The 17,791-nt window shown below is 40.2% G+C and overlaps 1 protein-coding gene across 1 annotated transcript in view; it reads right to left on the reverse strand.

The window, feature by feature from the left end:
• Window positions 1-234: 234 nt before the first annotated feature.
• The window catches only part of BICRAL (BICRA like chromatin remodeling complex associated protein), a 245,051-nt gene continuing 227,494 nt past the window's right edge, over window positions 235-17,791 (reverse strand). Inside the window, exons 26-27 of the mRNA XM_084514469.1 lie at window positions 9,439-9,533; window positions 235-779 (exon numbers count right to left, since the gene is read on the reverse strand). The gene's annotated coding sequence lies outside the window, so the exon portion shown is untranslated. The remainder of the gene's footprint in view (window positions 780-9,438; window positions 9,534-17,791) is intronic.

The following is a 17,791-nucleotide window of genomic DNA, read 5'->3' on the forward strand; positions in this document are numbered from 1 at the left end:
AAATCTGTATTTGCAGCTGAAATAGACCAGTTAAGTGCTTACCAACATGTCCTTTGCATCCCCTGTAGATGGAGACAAACATCAGCTTGGACTGCATGCTTTCTCCTCCACCCTTCCCCATCATTTACCATTCACGATGTGCCAGGCTAATTCCCCATGATGTGTATTTTTGAACATACCATTAAAAAGTTATGGTGCTGGTCATTTCTCAGGCAAGAGGGAATACTCCACACATAGGAGGGTTTGTTGCTTGTTTATTTCCAGAGCTGACTTTTTATTTCTTTCCAGCTCTGCACATATAAAAGAGCAGCACTGGTAGACACAGACCATGCTGTGGGATTTGTTGCTGGTCTGGTATAAACAGCCCGTCCTGTGTATTGACCTAATGTAAACAGCCAGTAGCCTGTATAAACAACCAGCAGTTGAGCTCAGGCTAAACGAAGCCCCAAACTGTGTTTGGGCAGCAAGAAATCAAACATCAATACATGTATTTCCATCCTGTAAACTGTTGTTTCTCAGCTTGCCAGAAAACTTTTTGCAAATTTCTTGGAAGTCTGTGTGTCAAGTAGCTTGCAGTTTCCCTAAAGGGTAGGGCGCCAGGGGGACACCGCCAGTGTCTCACAGCCTTGTTGTGCACTCAGCTGAGCATCTCCCAAAATTAGGCTTCAGGAAGGAGGAGGAGCCCAGAGGCAGGGGCAGAAGGAGCCTTAGTAAGGGAGGATGGCACAGGTTCAGTCCCAACCTCCTAAAGACAATTCTGTGAGTTTCAGATCTTCCCACTGGAAAAAAAAAAAAAAAAAAAGTCAAACTGATTTTCCAGAAAGCATTTACATTTATTATCATCCATAGAGCCATCATCTTTAAAGAACTAGACTGTTCTGAGAAGTTGTCTAATTTGTTAGAAGACTAACAAATAGTCTCAGGGTCTAACAAATAGGGGTAGGAGTCTTTGAAAATAGCAGTCTTTGAAATGCATTTTTTCCTCCTTTTGTGAGAGGCAGCTCTCAGTTTCAAAATCCCCATCATTCTTAAAGAAATGTATTAAACAGCCTTTAAAAATTCAGTTCATAGGTCAAGATTAATCTTTACTGCAGATTTGACTACTTAGCTATTTTTCTGTCTTACTCAGGCAAATTCTGAACTGAGCTGGAATTAAATGGAAATGGTGAAAGAGGTGAAAGGTGCAAAGGGCAGAGTTTTAGGAAAGAGGACTAGGAGGAAGACCCTCATATAGCTGTACTTAGTAACACTAGGGAAGAAAATAAATAGTTATTTTGGGTGGCTGAGAGAAACTACAGAAAGAAAACAAACCTTTTATCTTGAGATACTCCATCTGACTTCAGCCCACCTTGGCAGATAGCTGTTTGCTCTCTAGGAGAAAGGAACCAGATGGTTCTCATATTTCTAATGGCTGCATATCCATATGACAAACACCGTCACGAGGTTAGCAGTAACTGCTGGAAGCTCCATTGGTGCGTGTGGGGGCAAATGATTAAAAGAATGAACATTTTCCTCTTCCCCTCCCCCCCTCCCCCCCCCCCCTTTCTTCTCTTCTTTTTGTCTTTTCTTTTTTCCCCTCAAGCCAAGCTGGGATGAGAAACACCCTCCTAACAGGGGCTGCACGCCAAACACACAGGCTGCATCTTTCCCCTGGTAGGGTGGATGGAAGACTCCATGCTGGTGTAATTTCAGCACTTTTCACTACCATTGAATTCATCGCAAGGATTAAGAGATGGTCCACAGACAAGCAGTCTAGTGTAACTCTGCCTCTTGCAAGACTCTTGAGTTTTCACAGACATGAGAGTGAAAATTTTGCAGATTTCAGCCTGAGGTGAACCCTACTGTGGCATAATGCATTATGTTTCTGTACTGCTGAACCATGTAATGAATCCCAGGGTCAGTGTTAATGCAAAACTAGTGGTGATGTGCTAAATGGTTTAACTGCTCATAAAATGGTGGCTAACCACCTGTCCAGTTATTATCGGGCAGAGGAAACTTAGCTGTAGTAATAAAAGTGCACTATATTGAATTACAGCTTTGCTTAAAAGTGGCTAGCTATACTAAAGAAAAGGAGAAAGTTAAAATAGCTAATTAAAATAACTACATTACAAATAAAGACTCGGAAAGTAGATTGAAGTCTTCACCTCATTGTCCTGAAGGGGACAGGTTCTCATTCAAGAAAGGGTGTCCACAGTACAAATGACACTTCACACTATTTTAAAGCTACCTTGAACTCTGCTTAACTATTCATAAGAGAAGATTAGAGTAAGCGGAGTGAATGTTAAGAATTCACTTATCCTCAGGGCTGTCCAGATAGCTGCACACTTCAACCCTACTTGGGGTAATAACTGTATTTTCATTACAAATAATAATAATAATAAAGCAAAACACACAAGACTTTGTCTCGGATTGCTGTGCAATTTGAAAGGAGTGCTCTGGTAGCTTTCAGAAGTGGAAACCCACGACCATCCCACTTTAGTTACATTTTCTTAAAATGATAAAATAATGTACTGTTAAAATAAGCTTACTTGAATATTAAACAATTGGGGGGGGGGGGGGGAGGTAAGAAAGAAGGACCTCTTAGTAAATATGAATCCTCACAGGAAGGATAGCTGCTGCTGCAATACATCTCTGAAATAAGGTAAATTTGAATCTTTAGGACAGAATGAAAATTAAGATGCCCACCATATGCAGTAGTAACATTTCTATCTAGCATTTCATACCAGTACCCAGTAAGCACATTCCCCGAGGTATACAAAAGAGAAAGCTGCATTTGTTTATGAGACTCTGATTTCCTGTATCACTTCAGATACACTAAATGACTCGTGTTTTAAGAAGCATCAGATACTGAGCTGCAAGGTCATTAATAGAAATTTGCTTAGTTTCATTGCTCAACACTTCACCCTGGTGTTTCTTAAACCACAGGTCAGGATCCCCAACAGACTTAAATGCACCCACAAGGCTTCAGAAACATCTTACAGTTCACGTAGCATTATACTTTTGTACAAACACTAACTATTGTTAAGGTAATTTATTACCATAAAAATTAAAAAGGAAAAAAAAAAAATGAACTCTTACTGGCAGCAGCTCAGTTCCTCAAGGTCAGAGAAGTGAAATACCAGCTGTGGATACTTCTGTAAATACCTACGCTAACCAAGGAGCAACCACACTACTCTTAACTGCTAGCAAAGCCTAGCCCTTCAAGGCCCATGCAGTGAGTATATAAATGCAGATCTATTAATTACAGCTGCTTCCTGTTTCTTCTACATGAAAAGATATCTAAAAATAGCAAGCTCCTACCAGACTAATAATAAGGGTCACCTGAGAAAAGGTACACTCCAAATAGGTCACATTTGCAAAAAAATTAAAAAAGGTCAGCAACAACAAAACTATCAACAAAATCTGAAAACCTTCATGCTTTTTCTAGTCCGTCTAATAAAATAATATATATTTTGTAGTATTAAATACTACTTCAAAGAATTCTTTGCCAAAGATTAGAAATCTCAATTAAGACACACACCCATACCCACACCATTTTTGAGGGGAATGCAAGCAAATGACATTTCGCTCTTCTCTTTCTATGGGGCACTGTGGCCAGTGTCACCTCTGTGCCCATGTTGTCCTCCCTTGCAGGACAAAGCACTGTTCTTTGCACCTATTGCAGGGGTGAGCCACTCCAGTGCCAGCCAGATCAGGATCTTGTGCACCAACCTCTCTGACCAGACTGGTACCACAAGTAATTACTCCTAAGTGTAGCAGAAGTGCTAAAAACTGCTTTTATTGGAGCAAAATACACACACAGTGTCACAGTGGCAGGGGCAGAAGTTTGACCCCAGAAATCTTAACAGCACAGGCATGGCCATCTGGGTCCATGACCATGGAAATAAGCTAGCACAAGCAAGAAATTACCACGTGTAAAGAAAATGTTGAAATTTTCTGCTTCTAAGCTGGTGGGGTTTTGTACATGAGTTATTAAATCCCAAAGCTCACCTCAAGGTCAGTAATTTGGCATTACCAGAGGTGCCAAAGCTTCTTTCAAGCTGAGCTGCTGACTGTGATGGTGGCAGCTTTCAAGTGTCTTTGGGATCTGACCACTTGCACATCATCATACCCGTCCTCATTAATACCCACTGTTTTCATAAATTCACAAACTAAAAATATTGCAATGGTTAAGAAATGCTTCCTATCAGCAACATAGCATCCTTCTCCATTTTTAGGAATCAGCTTTGTGTTACCATGATTCTGACAGCTTTGGAGTGATGGACATACAACAAAATGTAATTTAGAAGGAGAAGCAAAGCGGTGTGAGACCAGGAATAACTGAAATTGAAGTTCCAGTTTCGCTAGAAAAGCAAAACTTTTATAATTAAACTCCTTTCAGTATGATGGATGTTTTTGATTTGCATAGACAGCTCTATAAGCATACATCTGGGTAATACCAAACTACTGTCCAGAAAACATGTCAGATGCTTTAGATTAGGGATTATATTTTTAGTCTTTCCTTAGGTCCCTTGTTATATATATCATTTCGCAGCAGTTGATTTGCCAGTTGCCATAAAACCTGTTTAAATATTCTGCATGTCTAACAAGATGACCGAAGGAAAGCTGAGCACTGAAAACCACACTGGCCCAGCATGACCTTTTTCCTCTGGAGAGCCAGCAAATGCAGCTCTCATGGTAGCAGCACCTTGCCCTGCTGTGGACTTTACAGAACTGTTGTAACAGTTCAGATGGTTCAGATCTGGTCGTGTATGCATCGTTTCAGAGGTTTAAATGACAGATCCAAATCTCGAAACTCTATACCGAACATGATGCTTATCATATGGCAAAGGAGTAGAGACTATGTTTATTATTAATAGCAACCCATATAAATACAAGTCAAGTACAGTCAGAGATGCTGCTCCCCACCCAGCATTTCTGTAGATTACATTTGCCTGCTGCTTTTTCCATTACCATTATTCATAGCCCTCCGTTTTGTTCAGCTATGAGTGATGGACAGAAATGGACAATGCACGACAGTTTGGAGTGTGGATTTTAAAACACGTGGGAAGAATAGAAATGATATATGTATGGACACTCCCTCAGAGAGTCTCAGCTCTAACACCACAAAAGAGGGACTCAATGCAGTGAATTCTTTCTGGCAAAGAGGCTGAGGGAAGCAGAAATTAGAGTTTACACTCTTGGAGACTCGGCAGATTTTCACTTGGCAGACACGTGGGGCATTAATGCAAGTCTGGCCAATGTTAGCTGCCAAGATGTGTCTTCTACCTTCACTGCAAGGAAATAAAGATATATTTTGATCCAAAGAAATATATGCACATGTCTTTATAGATACACATACATACAATTAACCCATTGTTTTCCTTATGTATAAAATACTGGTTTTCAAGCCTAAGCTTGACCCCTTTTACTAGGCACTCTACTTCATCCTCTAAGGAACCCACAGTTTCCTCTGAAATATTTTTTCTTCAAAGGACATCATCTGAATTTATACATAGTTATGTCTCTAAATATGTATGCCTCTTTTTTTTTCTCTTTCTCTACATATATATACACCCACATATATTTAAATGGTCTTAAGTACTTATTGTTAGCTATTTAGTTGATATGCACCACCAGCACAAGCAGTGGAAATGAATTCTCAGTATCTCATGAAGATCAGACCTTTAAGTATGTAGCTACACATTCAATTCATCTTACTGAATTTTATTTTTATAGGACTCCTATCACCTAATGATGATATATCTGAATAGATATAATGCTTTGAGATAATAAGGCTAAGCTACCACAGTGAGGAATGCAGTATAAATCTAGATGGGGAGAAGAAATAGAATGGGTTAAGTGATGTTATAAAGCTCTTGGAAGACAGGAAAACGTATGCTAGTAACTTCCAAAATAGTTGTAAAAACTTCCAGGTTCAAAAAAAATGGTGTTCTTGCTCAGTGGCCTGTCTCCTTTCAGCCTTTCTATTTGTAAATGTTATTGCTGTGTGTGTCTTCATTAGTCTCTTTTGAAGAATAACCTTTAAGCAGTCAGTGTGTTCATATGATTTTAATACAATATGCCTAAAACATTTGATATTCTGTTACTTATAGGAATGGTCATTCTGGTAGGTAAATATTTTAGGCAAAACACATAAACTGGATTTTGTTGAGCTGGCCAGATGCATCCAAAAAAAGAGGATGTTTTGGAAGACAGGCTCAATGAAGATTTCATACCTTAAAATTCCTTTTATTTATAGCCTGTGATTTGATGACACCATTGGATACCAATTATTCCAGACACTGTGTAATTTCCCGTAAAAGAACAATCTCAAGTAAAATATGTCAGTAAAGGAAACACTGTAATTTGGGGGAATGTGCTGCGTTTGTTTTTTTGTTGTTTGATAAAATAAACAAAAGGAAATAATTTCAAAGCACTATTTTGAAATTACGTATAATTAATTATTAACTATGCAAAGCCTCTCAGCATGAGATAAACTCTCTAAGGAATGGTAGCGTGAGGAGGAAAAATCCTCTCAGTTAAACAGAGAGAGAATTACATCCAGCAAATGTTGTGGCCTAGACTCCAAGGACTCTCCCAGGAAGAGTGGGATGCTGTGTAAAAATGCTTTCTGTCTTCTCCCATGACCTTTTAGGCAGCAGGTCTCCAACAGCTGCAGTTCCTTCCTTTCTCTGAAAAGGAGCTACCATCTTCTCAACATGACAAACCCAGACTGGAATCCATCTGTTTGTGCAAGACATGCTTTTGCTGTGCCCAAGGTGAAATAAAGTACACCTGGGACTACTTTTCTCCAAAATTCCTCCCACCGCGGGCAGCTGTGCACCTGCTGCCTGGCACTGTTGCATATGTACCCTGAAAGGTGCCTGCACCCCAGTCTACCAGCACTGGAAACAGATCACTCAGCGTTGGTTCAGAATACCTTACTGTGTATCTGGATGCTTTTAAGGTAGTAAATTACACCCATAATTGCAGTAGAGAAAAATCACCAGCTTTCTTCTCCGGATAACTTATGGGAAGGGGGTTGAGCCAAAGATGCTCAGATGAACAGAATGCCCAGAGTACAGAGAAGATAATTTTTCCCATTCAAATGGTACAGACCAAAATATTCTCTGAAGCACCTCATTATTCCTATTAAGGTAACATTTTGATTTGAAACATCTGTGGGTTCTTGAGGCCTGAGTGAACCTGACATGCTCAACCTTTGGCAACTGTATTACGCATGGCATGTATTTCTGTATACGTGTGTCTTAAGGGAAACATAGGGAAGGATTGGAATCACTCTCCAAACTGCTTCTGAATGTAGGGTAGCAGCAATATTCCAGTCCATGGTCCACAGCAATTTTGAGGAACACAAGCTATACCTCCAAAAGGATAGCCATAGAAATCATTTCTGTCTTTTCACCCAAAACAGACTACTACCCTTCCTTTACCACTGCGAGATGACAGATCCAGGCTGAAGCCCATCTGTCTGAAAAACAAAACAAAAGAAAACAAAAATAACAAACCCACAGATTCCTGAATTTATTTCCCAATTATACCAGGTATCTAATATTATCCTCCCTTTCCACGATAACAAAGATTTTAGCTGCAAGCAGGAAAAAAAAAAAAAAAAAAAAAAAAAAAAAAGAATAACGGAAGAAAAAAAAAAACAAAAACAAAAAACTTCTTTCTTACATAGTTATAATTTAAAGCCCTGCAAAACACAGGCATTTCTGAATAACTAACTAAACTTGTCTCTGGTTAGCATAAAGACATGCCTACTGCAAAGTCTTTGTATAGAAATCCTTGAGGAGGAAAAGATATATTCTCAGCAAAATAAAATGTTGTCAGCTGTTTAAGCCTTAGTGGGAACTGAAAATGTCAAGCTTATACCTGTTAGGCATCATTTAAATTGAAATATGGACCTTCTTCAGTCTTCAAAGTAATGCATTTCAGGTGATAATGATGGATTAACGTTGAGAGAAAATGACCTAGCAGCCTGTTAGTTACTTTTTTCAATTGAGTGGGAGCACACCAAATTTTTCATCGATCTGCCAATTGGAGACAGCTGAGAAATGACGACTGTGCTTACTACAGGGTTCATACATAAATATTCACTGATGAGCACATTAAAATATGGGAAAGCAGAGGAACAGTTTGTTCAAATTCTGCTGCGTTTAGACTCGTGTTCAAACAGCTATATATTTCTAAACAGCGAGGGTTTACAAGTTCAAAGAGCTGCCCCCTTCACAGTCAAGTTTCTTATAAGTTTCTTACAACATCACACAAATGCATTTTACGAGGCAACTCTGTTACTCACAAGATTAATTCGGTGCCCTTTAAACTGTGGGAGTTGTATTCAAATGTGGTTTAGATTAAAGTGATTTAGCATTATTCCAACATCCAACAACATGAATGTATGTTTTCAATGGATGAATCTGAAATCAGCTGTTCTGCATTGTTAAGCCTCTTACAACAAGCTATTTGGATTTCTGGCTGTTCAGCACCCCAAAGGGACAGATTAATCTCTGAACCCTGTGGCTGACTCCTATTTTGGTTTCTCAAGCGTCTGCTGTTCATCTGGGCAGCGCTCAGACAAATAGGACAATTTACAGGAATCAATAACAAGCAATCCCAGACAGTGGTGAATTGGAGATAACTCTCAGCCTAGGTGGATGCAGATGATAGACGCACCCTTTGCTTCATAAAAACCTTTGCTGAGATGGTTGAGCCTGGCTGCTACCTTGCGGTGCTACTCCAACCAAAGTAATCCTCTGTGAGCAGAGAAGAGGCATCTGCAGTTCTGAGGACGCACAGCCTCAGAGAAGTGATGAGGATTTTGCCCAAAATACAGCACGTGCCACACAGTCCGTAGCAAAGCTGTGAAGAGCACATTTGCTTGGGAATGTAGCATCAAGTTCATGAATGCACACTGTGATAAAACCCCAGCAGCAGCAAGGACAGAAACACAACAACAAAGCCCTTCATAATGTCATTAGTGATATGTAATAAAGTGGGAACAAAAGGGGTTTTCTTTCTGAAGGGAACAGTTAGCTTTTCCACTTCAGAGACCAGAGAGAGACGACTTCTGTTACTGAAAGCCCTGAAACAGGCAGGAAATGGAGCTCCATGGATCACTCAGGCATGAAGGCTGTGAATCTGAGATCTTTTCCAGAGAGAGAAAGAGATGAGAAAAAAGCACAGGAAAATAAATGTAATTCAATAACTGCTTAGAAGAGAAAATCTCTGCCTCTCCTCGTCAGTGAAACAACAGTCATAGCAGGTGCATGAAAAGTAAATCCACCACACAAATGTGAAGCAGATAGACCTTACTGATGTATCTGGAGCAAAATATGAGAAGGAGCTGTTTAGATTATTAGAAAACTAAGTCACCAATATGTTGATAAATCACTAGTTTGAATTTAAGTTGGTTGTTGTTTGGAGGAGTCTAGTTACCTACTATCATCTTCCAACACTGCACAAATCAATCTTGAGGAGTCCTGCCAGTATTCACGGTCCTCTGGGTGCCTCTGTTCAGCTTTCTGAGGGCTCTGAAAAATGAAAGGAAAAGGTAAATCACTAAAAAAAATAGCTAGGAGTGGTTACAATGGTTCAAAAAACCACTGCAGTTACAGAAAAAATAACCAGTTTTGCTTTTTTGAATACCTATTAACACAGATAACATTAAAAGTGACTTGCAAGAAATATTTGGATAGTGAGAGCAAGGGGTCTCCACTAGGTCAGAGATGGCACTACTCTTCTTTTCCATCCAGTCCTTCTCCTGGTGTGTATCACGGGTTTGTGGACACCAGAGATGGGTGCAGGTCTGAAGCAGCCAGGCAAAAGTGCTGGTGCTCTGATGGAGCATGCAGTGAGGTTCAGAGGAGAGGTACCCAGTCCACGGAGGTACACGGGGTTATGCTGCATGATCCAGAGCAAGGACTCTGTGTAGACACAGTTTGGCCTTTTCATGCTCTGGTTAAAAATTAATGGCAAACAAGCTGCTAGTGAATAACACAGACCGAATAGAACATAAAACAAGCTGTAGTGTAACAACAATTATGATTTATTATCAGAAGGGGAAGTTTTGTACTCTGTATTTTACTGCTATTTTCCCCAAATGCTATTTTTTCTGTGTAATGAATGATCTCAAATCAAGTTAAGAAAAGTACTCAAACCATGTACAAGGTTCCCAAGATCTCTTCTTGGGTTCTTGCAAGCATCCTTTGAAATAGTGATTTGAATTCTAATAACCCATTATTTGTCAGAGAGTCAGGATATGGAACTGGCAGGATCTTTTTGCAAATTATGGAATTTCTTTAAGATCATGAAGACCTTATCCCACAGCTCTGGAGATTTGCATAGAACATCCTAATCACCTAGTCCTTTAAGCTGTGTTGTCCCCATGCTAAGATTTCTGCTACATCCAGTTATGGCAAGGAGACCCTAGGTGACAAGTTGTTATGCTGACATTGCTTAACATTTGGGTAACCTCACTGCTGTTTTGGTATCAGGAGTCTGACCAGGGTCTCCCTGGAGAATAAGGACTCTTTTTACTCAGTGGCTGAAACCCAGATTTTGCTGTCCACACAGCAGGTCCCGAAAACCCCAGTAGTACCATAGGGATACCATACCAGCAGACAACCAGCATGTTGGCGGGGCAAAGCCAGTGTCAAAGGGCCAGTGGAAGCAAGAGCCTACAGGAGAGATGTGTCAGGCAGGAGCACAAATGATGGGCTTCATCTGAGAGGTCCATTGTGGCAATGAAAACATGAGTGCCTGAGCTATGAGATGTGTTTTTTCTGGGAGCTGCATGAGTTTGGAGGGCACTCCCAGTGTTCTACTCACACTGCTGGCTGTCTTGAAAGGGAAATGCTCCTGGCTCTGCCCCAGTGCCAGGAGATAAGTGAGGTTGCTGTGATGCTTTGGGCTCCTTCCCTGAGTGGCATGCCTGGCTTGGAGAGCTTTCACCTTTGCTTTGGAGCACTTCTCCCAGTGGAAAACTACTGAGCTCCAGCTGTGGTCCTGCAGCTCACTTTGGTTACCAGCTGTGATACCTGCAGTGTCAGTGCCAGCCTTGGTGCCTGACCTCAGCAGAGGTCAGATGAATGCGGGTGTGAAAACCACAGCCTGCTCCAGGGAGTGTGAGGCAACCTGATGCTTCATGGTTTCAGAGAAGGGAGGTAATAGTACAAGTCAGTCAAGTCAAATATGGGCTTTTCCAGGCAGGCATGCCATGTATCCTACAATCAGTCTCTCACCACAAAGAGGATCCTGCAAGTTGTCTGTTACTAAATTGCCACCTGTGACTCCACACTTTCCTGGGAGCATTGGCAGCACTTTAATTACTTTTTCTATCCATGGATCTAAAGAAGACCACAATATTAAGTCATGCCCATTCAAAAGTTTGCCATCTAATCTCTCCCAGCATTATGGATTAGTTATTAATTCAGCTCTGCATTCAGAGTGCCACCTGCCTTCCTCAAAGAGATGGAATGGTAGAAGGACAGGGAGAGACAAAGGAAACAACCACAGAGCTACATTAACAACTGTGAATGTGAACAAAATGCAACAGCCCAGCTGAATGCTAAAGACAACAAAGGTAAATGCAGAGCAGGGCTGAGCATTGCAGAGGGGAGAGAGAACCACAGACACAGCCCATGGTTTTGCCCCCACTACATCCAGCCTCAGCTCTTGAGGCAAAACTGCCCCGTAGATGTCAGCACACTTTGGGATTTGCCTGTGATGGTCCCAAGGACAAGGAGAGGAGCTGAGCTCCAACTGTGACTGAAGCATTAGTTTCTCCAGTAATAGCAATGGGAATCGAGACTACAGTTATTCTCTCCTATTAAGAATTTTCTTCAGATTTGATACAGTGACTTAATGCTGCTCTCATACTTTCATTCCCACCACAGGCACCAGACGAGAGCTTCTGAGGCTGATCAGATGTTGAGCTTTCACAGTGGATATCCCCGGAAGAGTGTAGGACGATAATTTTGATACGCTGGAAAATGTCACAGTCTTGAACAGTGATAAAACATGCTTTGTTGGCTGGGCTTGTGTTTGCATTTTTGTTCACATTTCTTACCATGGCTTCACCCTCACCCCGGGTCACTTTGCTAGCGGTTGCGACAGCAGGAGAATTTCTGTAGACCACTGAGCTGTTCACAGCTGGTGCCTTATCACATTGGTGCTTTTCCCACTTTTCCCACTGCTATCTTTAATGTAGCTTATGTGTACAATCGGGTACCATCAGGATATTGGGCTCTACCTAGTTTTGTAACTACCATGTTTTTAACTCTCTGGCTCTTTTATGAAACTACCACTTTAGAAAACCTTTGATCCAAAATTAATGCGAAATATGGTCGGCACAAATGTTGCCCTGAAACAATAAGTAAAACCTGTGCCATAAGGAGAGTCTTGCTCTTTCCTGCTGTGTGGATATCCCCATGGGATTCAAGCAGACATAAGCTAGAATAGCCTTAAGACAGCTATAATATACACCTAGGAGAAGATGGGTCTAAGGGCTAGCTTAGGAAGAGAGAAATTTCAGGACTGTCATAGTTATTGTTTACTCACCACTTCTGGCCCTACACAAAGCACAGATCATATGGAACTAAGGGTGAAAGCCAGAAAATTTAATATAGCTTTAAATTATGGCTAGCAAGGAACACACATCAGAAGTCTGGCAATTACTTCAGTTTACATAATCTCCTCAAAATCCAGCTGCTTAGCAGAATTATCCAAAGTAAACTACTATTTGCATTCCTTTTTTTTCTTAATAAAAAAATACATATTTTTAATAACAAAAAAAAAAAATCCCAGTGTGCCAGCTTTGTGCCTTATTGGACATACCTGTTTCTTTTTACCCAAGCAAAACTTCTTCAGTGAGAGACTTGTCTTGGACACATTCACAAGTATCATGTGAATTTCTGTGATATGTTTTAATTTACATCATTGTGCCCCCCTTTAAAAGATGGGCATATGTCCTGTACCTAAGACATGTCGAGACCAAGTGCATAGAATGATCAACATGCACTATTCAATAGAGGACACACAATAGAGGAAGAGAAACATACAAAGTAAACAAAATTTGTTAAAGGCAAGCACATCCAAAAGCAATGAGACAAGACTTTGATTCACGTTATTTCCACTGACAGCTTCAAATTGGCTTAGGCTAGCATGTGTCTGAGTCCCGGGCTGACAAGAGGCTGGTGAACCTTGGAAGACCCGGGACTTCTTTTGGCTTTGAATTTCAGTTTGGAAGTGAAACCTGATGCTGGGCAAGTTTCACCTGGTTTCAGGTTTCACTGGAAAAGGGGGAAACAGATGAGTAAATCCAGGTAGCTGTCAGAAGGCAATTACAGCAAGACATGGGTTGTGAGCTGCAGCGGCACAGGGAGAGCGTTCCTATTGCGAATTGGAAAGCATCATCAGATCAGGAGCTTCTGTTTTCCCTGCATGTACGAAGCTGCTGCATCTAATAGAGATGCACAGAAGCTGGTCTCAACAAAGTGTTTTTGATGGTCTTTGACCAAACTCCTGTTTGTATGTGACCTGTCTAAGCTATGGGGAAAACAAACCAGAAGCGTACCAGAAGGCACAGCCAGAATCTCTGGATTTTCCCACAAATATAGTCTGCCCCAAAGCCCCCTTCCCAAAAAGCTATGGGATGGTAAAGTATTCGTATGATAGTAAGATAAATGCACAACAGCTGGAATGTGAGACCTGGCACCAGAGGGCTTTTGCCAACAGGCCAAGGAAAAGTGTGCAAAGCGAGCAGGAATGAAATTACATGCCTCATCTGTCTGCACCACGTAAGAGTGCGAGAGAGACTAACCCAGAGTGATAGATCAGTAATTCATCATTGTAAGGGAAGCAGTTTACAAAGAGCACACAATCCTTGAAAGACATGTAACACATTGATTGAATTCCCTGCATAATATTTTACCAGTAAGAAAAGCCCAAAAGAGATTTAATTATAAACCCTGCAAAAAAAAAAAAAAAAAAAAAAAATCATTAAGCATTACAGCTGCTTCATTCCACCCTTCCCAATTGCTGATTTTTATCAGCAGATTAAAATGCTTCCAGCTGAAAGACCAATTAGCTGATTCCATGTTTTCTGCCTGTCCTAATCACAGGAAAAGTCTGTAGTCCAAGGGAAGCACAGCTCTAAGTGACTGGAAGGATTACTGCCTACGCTGTATGGTTCGCAGTAACAGAGAAGATGCCGACCTGCAGCTTACCCTCTGGCTCTGTTACGCTCACAGGCCACAGTGCCTGTCCCCTGGCTGATAGTGCTCCTTTGTCAGCAGTATCCCTCTTCCCTGTCACACACACACGTGCTCTGCATGCACGGATTCTCCACAGGAGAATTTAGTGGTAAACATCCAAAAGAGCACAAAAATTTGTGTACATGTACGTAGCAGGGTACACTGCAGCCTCTCAGGGAGAAAAACTGTGACTACAGCACTGCAGACATAGGATCACATCCGAGGGTCCCTTTCTGCACCTGAAAATTTTTCCTACCAGCTTTTATTAGGCCCTTTACATTTTCCAACCATTCTCCAAGTCTGACTATGTGAAAATCTTGGTCACTGAAAGTTTCACAGAAAAATTGGAAAAATTGACGGTGAGGATGCCTTGCAGAGATCTCTAAGATAACTCACACCAGTATTACAAAAACAATACTCACATAAACCATAATATAAAAGAGGAAGGAACAACCCAAAACCTGGTTGAGAGGCTGAGAAAAAGAAATGGCAGTCTTGTCACTCGCTCTAGTGGGGGCAGAATTACATCCATGGCCCCATCCAGCTCTGCAGGAAACAGTAAAAACTTTCTCATTCCAGAGCCTATGCTTGGATAAACAGACTGTATTGATTTCTTACTGGAACAATGCAATGCTTGCCATCTTCTAATGACCACCAAATAGGCAACTTTCCCTGCACAAAGCCAACATTACACTGCTGTGTCTTTCCTGAAAAGAACTATGAATGAAAAATCTTCAGACTTAGATGCAGAGATGACAGGGATAGACATTTTCCTATCCCCTTCAGTACCCCCAGTAAAGCATCTACATATTTATTAAAAAAAAAAAAAAAAAAAAAGCATCTAATTGTAAAACAATTCAGAAAATCACACATTGAAAAAACTATTTTCTGGCAGACATAGCAATATGTATTTTTTGGACTAACATTTGGTCTCTATGTTTGTGTATATATTTATAAATACACATATCAGGCCAAAACATTTACAGCCTGTTTAAAAATATCATCCTGGTTTTAATTTTGAGAAATATTTTGTTTCATTTTTCCTCTGGCTTTTCTCTCTTTCTTTTTCTTTCTCTTTCCTTTCCTTTCCCTTCTTTCTTTCTTTCTTCCTTTCCTTTTCTTTCCCTTTCTTTCTTTCTGAAGCAGCTGCATTTAGAGCACAACACATCATCTTTAATGAAAAATGGGAAAGCTCCACAAAGGCACACTCTGGACTAAGTCATAGAGCTTTTGACTTAAATTAAGGCCTGGTGCTGTACATATTTTATTTTGTGTTCTGTGTGCAGAAGTGGGTCTGCTGAATGTGTAAAGTTAAGTATGTATTTTCATAGTTTAAAATTAACAAAGCCAGATCCCTAGCATATATAGCATAGCATTCATTGAAACAAGACCAATATTGCACCAGTTTGGAACATGGCCCAAATCAATTATATGTAACCTGTCTAAACACGTATATGTAATATATATATATACACACATGCACTTTATGCATATATAAAATAGAAGCTGGAAAAATATTGATAAAATTATTTGATACATCTGGTCATTTCTGAGCTTTTTCAAACTATACTGTTCAAAGCAAAACCCAAAGCCAGTATTCAAACAAGAAAATACACCCTAAACGTCCCTCACTTAACCGATTTGTGACACATGTTCTGTTCAAGTAATTAAATAATTTGTGTGAAACTTTTGAAATATAATTTTTTGGATTAGTTGAACTTTCCTTTTTGTACTTAGAAGAAGCATAGTTCCCCCCCCAATCCATTCCCAGCATTTTACAGTGAGAGAATTTTACAATGGCATTTGGCAATAGAGCTCTGGTCACTGGATGCACTTCAGTGGTTGTCACAGCCAGGGAGTATCTCATACAGCCATGCTGCTGCGGGATCAGATCACAATTTACTTGAGAGTGCAGCACAGAGGGAACCAGTGCATACATGAGTCCAGTGCTCCCAAAAGCTCCAGCCTAAATATCACTGATGGGTTGGCTGGAATGGGCTCCAAAAAAAAGCTTGACATACCCCAAACACAGCTGGGGCACTACCAGTGCTATATACACAAGGAAAATATTGCTATTGAAATAGGTTCTATATATATGTGTATATTTAAATCCTTTAAAAAGGAACAGAATAACATTTAGAAACCACCAGTTCTATATTTTGCCTCAAACCTAAACTTTCTTACACTCTACTACAAGATGTCATCATGACTGAAGCATGGTATGTAATAAGAAAGCAATTCCAAGCTGCCAACAGAGATGATCTAAAATAAGCAGCACACTGTAAATCCACAAATAGAAAAATTAAGGCTTGCATTTAACATTTTTTCCCCATAACAAATCTTAAAACTAGGCTGAAATTCCCTTATCAGTATTGAAGCTCCATACCCTTTATGATGCAGGTTGTGAAACCCTGATCTAAACAAGTCAACGGGTTGAGAAGAAATAGCAGGATCTCTTCATGCACTCAGCCATGGCTCTGTGAAGGCACACATTTCCAGCATGCAAGCAAAAACCATGTAAAAGTTGAAGACCTTGTAACACCCTATTCATATGTATACCCTAATAGGTAGAGAGGCCACACAAGTCTCTGATTTCAAAATCTGATTATATATCAGACCCTTGTATTTCACCAGTTTTACATGCCATCTGACCAAAAGCATTTCACAATGGCACTGGCCTTCAAAGCTCTCCGCTGAGAGCAGTTACTGAGCTTGCATAGGCACCAGTCACATCTAAGCCACTTTTGAAAGCAAGATGTAAGAATTTCAGAAAACAAAATATCTTCTAGCTTTTAGGTGCTATCTGTGCTGACTGTTTCAGACAAAAATTTAGTGCTGATAGGAGCCTTTACAAGGATATGTGATTAAAATTTCTCTTTCTCTGGAACAGTGCTTATTCCAGTCATTTAACACTTCTTCCTGTGAAAGTCATTCCATTGGCTTCAGGGGACAATTTTTACAGCTCAATACAAGAATGAATCCTGCATTAGCTCAAGATAAAATGTGATCCCTACTCTTTAACTCCCACAAATGTGATGCAGGACAGAGTAATGCATGCTAGAAAAGGTGGTGGTGTCTTCTAGTCAGACCTTAATGTGAGCTATTTTCTGGGAACTGTGTTTAAATTCAAGATAAAAGAGGCTGTTGATAATGAAAGCTCTTTTCTTTTGTACATAATAAAAGAGAGAAAGGTTACAAATTTGGTGGCTTCCAGCTAAGCAGCCCTTTTATACCTTTTCAGCTTTAAGACTGCAGCCCTGCAAAGACGAAGCACGTGTTTGACTTTTATTTATTACGCTGACTCCAACGTGGTTACTTACCATATCTAAAAGTTAATCAAATAAATAAGTCTCTGCCTGGTTGAGATTAATTCCCACATATGTGTTGTCTGGGACACACATTATAGTTTATTTTATGAAAACCAACTGCTATCTTAATTTGCTGATTTATTTTTTTTAAGAGTATTGATAGCTGTGCCATTCAACAAATGTAGAAGTGCATCATGAGTAAGAATTTATTCTCAGATGTCAGATTTT

This window comes from Aythya ferina (assembly GCF_964211825.1).
Source record: "Aythya ferina genome assembly, chromosome: 3".
In the NCBI taxonomy this organism is placed as follows: Eukaryota; Metazoa; Chordata; class Aves; order Anseriformes; family Anatidae; genus Aythya; species Aythya ferina.